Source organism: Schistocerca serialis, chromosome 6 (genome assembly GCF_023864345.2).
Source record: "Schistocerca serialis cubense isolate TAMUIC-IGC-003099 chromosome 6, iqSchSeri2.2, whole genome shotgun sequence".
NCBI lineage: Eukaryota > Metazoa > Arthropoda > Insecta > Orthoptera > Acrididae > Schistocerca > Schistocerca serialis.
The window spans coordinates 304,050,951-304,054,519 of NC_064643.1; the positions used below are offsets into that span (position 1 = coordinate 304,050,951).

Below are 3,569 nucleotides of genomic sequence, written 5' to 3' on the forward strand. Positions count from 1 at the left end.
TTATCAGATTTCTTTTAGTACCCATGTGGATGATCTTGCACTTTTCTTTGTTTAGTGCTAATTGCCACTCTTCGCACCATACAGAAGTTCTCTCTAGATCATTTTGTAATTGGAATTGATTGTCTGGTGATTTTACTAGATGGTAAATTACAGTGTCATCTGCAAACAGTCTAAGGAGGATGGCTCAGATTATCACTTGGATCATTTATATAAATCAGGAACAGTAGAGAGCCTATGACACTACCTCGCGGAATATCAGATATCACTTCTGCTCTACTCGATGATTTACCATCCATCACTACGAACTGTGACCTCTCGATGATTTACCATCCACCACTACGAACTGTGACCTCTCTGAATCCAGTCACACAACTGAGAAGATACTCCATATGCACACAATTTGATTAATAATTGTCTGACGAAGAAATAATGACGTTAAAACCTGTGGGAAGCGGCTAAAAATTATCAGTGACGTAGGAAAAACGGAAATGGAAATAAAGCGAAAGTTATTAGAAATAGCCGAAATGGTTGTTTAAAAGGTGAAAGGAACTGTTTGTGAACTAGAAACGGTGGATTTTATAGCAGCGGTAGTGTTGAAAGAGGCAAAAAAATTTTTTTGGTTATGGTTTGGAAGTGGGTTACGTATTATTGAGTATATATAGGCGGGATAAAATTGTATAGCAGGTTACGGTAAAAAGGAGAAGGTGAATACTTTGTTTTTCCTACATCACTGATAATTTTTAGCCGCTTCCCACAAGTTTTAACGTCATTATTTCTTCGTCAGACAATTGTTAGCCTCATTTTCATAATCTACCACCACAATTTGATTAATAGTCGCTTGTGACGAATGGTATCAAAAGCCTTCTGGAGATCTAGGAATATGGAATCGATCTGAGATCCCTTGTCGACAACACTCATTACTTCATGGGAACAAAGAGCTAGCTGTGTTGCACAAGAACGATATTTTCTGAATCCGTGTTGGTTATGTACCAATAAGTCATTTTCTTCAAGGTTATTCATAATGTTCGAGTACAGTATATGCTCCAAAATCCTACTGCAAATTTAGGTCAGTGATATGGGTCTGTAATTCAATGGGTTACTCCAATTTCCTTTCTTGAATATTGGTGTGACCTGTGCTACTTTCCAGTCTTTAGGAACAGACCTTTTGTCAAGTGAGAGGTTGTATATGATTGCTAAGAAAGGCACTATTGTGTCTTCATACTCTGAGAGGAACCTGATTGATATACCATCTGGAGTGGAAGACTTGCCTTTCTTAAGTGATTTGAGTTGTTTCGCAACACCTATGTCACTCATGTTAACAGCTGTTCTGGTTTTGAATTCTGGAATATTTACTTCGTCTTCTTTCATGAAGAAATTACGGAAAACTGTATTTAGTAACTCCATTTTAGTGGCACCATCATCGGTAACATTTCCATTGCTACCACGCAGTGATGGTATTGACTGTTTTTTGCCACTGGTGTACTTTACATATGACCAGAATCTCTTTGGGTTTTCTACCATATTTTGAGACAATATTTCATTGTGGAAACTATTAAAAGCATCTCGCATTGACATTCGCACTAAATTTCGAGCTTCCATGAAACTTGGTCAGTCTTGAGGATATTGCGTTCTGAATTTGGCATGCTTTTTTCTTTGCTTCTGCAACAGTGTTCTGACATGTTTTGTTTACCATGGTGGATCAGTCTCGTCTCTTATTAACTTATGCAGTATGAATCAATCTATTGCTGTCGATACAGTATCTTAGAATTTGAGCCATATCTGCTCTACACTTATAAAATTAGCTTGGAAGGAATTGAGACTCTCTCTTAGGAAGGCATCAAGCAAATTTTTATCTACTGTTTTAAATAGATATATTTTGCGTTTATTTTTAGTGCTTTTGGTTGATATGGTTTTGAGCCTCGCTACAATGACCTTGTGTTCGCTAATCCCTGTATCCGTCATGACGCTGTCTATTAGATCAGGATTATTTGTGGCGAAGAGGTCAAGTGTTTCTTCACAACCATTCACAATTCGTGTGGGCTCATGAACTAATTGTTGAAAGTAATTCTCTGAAAAAGCAGTTAGTACAATTTCAGAAGATGTTTTCTGTGTACCACCAACTTTGAACATGTATTTTCGCCAACAAATCGAAGGTAGATTGAAGTCTCTACGAATTATAACTGTATGAGTGGGGTAATTATTTGTAATGAGATTCAAGTTTTCGTTGAATCGTTCAGCAATTATATCATCTGAGTCGGGGGGAGGAGGGGGGGGGGGCGGAAGAAGGAGCCAATTATTATGTTGCTATGGCTGTTGAGTATAACCTCTACCCTTAGGAACTATCTATTTCAACTTCACTACAAGATAAACTGCTATCAAAAATTCGCAGGAACTATTTACTTCAACTTCACTACAAGATAAACTGCTATCAACAATTTGCAGGAACCATCTATTTCAACTTCACTACAAGATAAACTACCACCAACAGACACAAACACACCACCACCTACTTTATTTAATCTATCCTTTCTGAACACGGTTTGTGCCTCTATAAAAATTTCAGCAGAATTTATCTCTGGCTTTAGCCAGCTCTCTGTTTCTATAATGATTTCAGCTTCAGTGCTTTCTATCAGCGCTTGAAGCTCTGTTACTTTTCCAACACAGCTACGACAATTTACAACTACAATACCGACTATTGCGTGGTCGATTCTCATCGTTTCTTTGCCCTGTACCCTTTGTGACAGGAGCCCTTTTTGATCTTTCCCAAGACTTGAAATGATAATTAAATGGACACCCTAGCTGCAAACAGGCGTTGATGTACTTCATTGGGGACATGTTGAAAATGTGTGCCCCGACCGGGACTCGAACCCGGGATCTCCTGCTTACATGGCAGACGCTCTATCCATCTGAGCCACCACGGGCACAGAGGATAGTGCGTCTGCAGGGACTTATCCCTTGCACGCTCCCCATTAGATCCACATTCCCAACATGTCCACACCACTACATTTGTAGTGCGCCTAATAGATGTTTGCCCATCATACTCAGATGGTAGATTAATCTGCCACGAGTAATGAGTATTAATTGTCAAAAGATGTAAAGATTTGTTCTATAACGTCACAAAATATGCATGGATACTACTGCTAATCTAACTTACAGCTTAAAGTATAACTGTCGATGAGAATAGTTTCATTATTGTACTACATTTTAACAAAATCAAAAAATTGCGTATATGATTTATCAAAACATACGTTGCACTACTGATCTAACTTACAGGTTAAAGTGCACTTGTTGAGGGCTGACTTACGTTGTCACACAGTGGAAACTACTTGACATGTCAATGATGTTCAGCATGCTGAACAGCAACAAGACAGATTTTTATAGGTAACAAACATCCATCAATTTCAATTACTTTTCAAAGTCACCCCAATAGTATAGTGGCGCAGTGCTAAAGTAAGAAATTTTATCTTGCAGTACAGAATCTGCATCATTCTCTGGTGATAATGATATCACACAGTGGAAACTACATGACACTTTGCCCCCTACACCACCAAGTTGCAGCAAATTTATAA

The 3,569-nt window shown here is 38.3% G+C and overlaps 1 non-coding gene across 1 annotated transcript; it reads right to left on the reverse strand.

The window, feature by feature from the left end:
• Positions 1-2,847: 2,847 nt before the first annotated feature.
• On the reverse strand, positions 2,848-2,922 carry Trnat-ugu (transfer RNA threonine (anticodon UGU)). The gene has a single exon. It is a non-coding gene; the product is annotated as a tRNA-Thr (tRNA).
• Between the last annotated feature and the right edge of the window lie 647 nt (positions 2,923-3,569).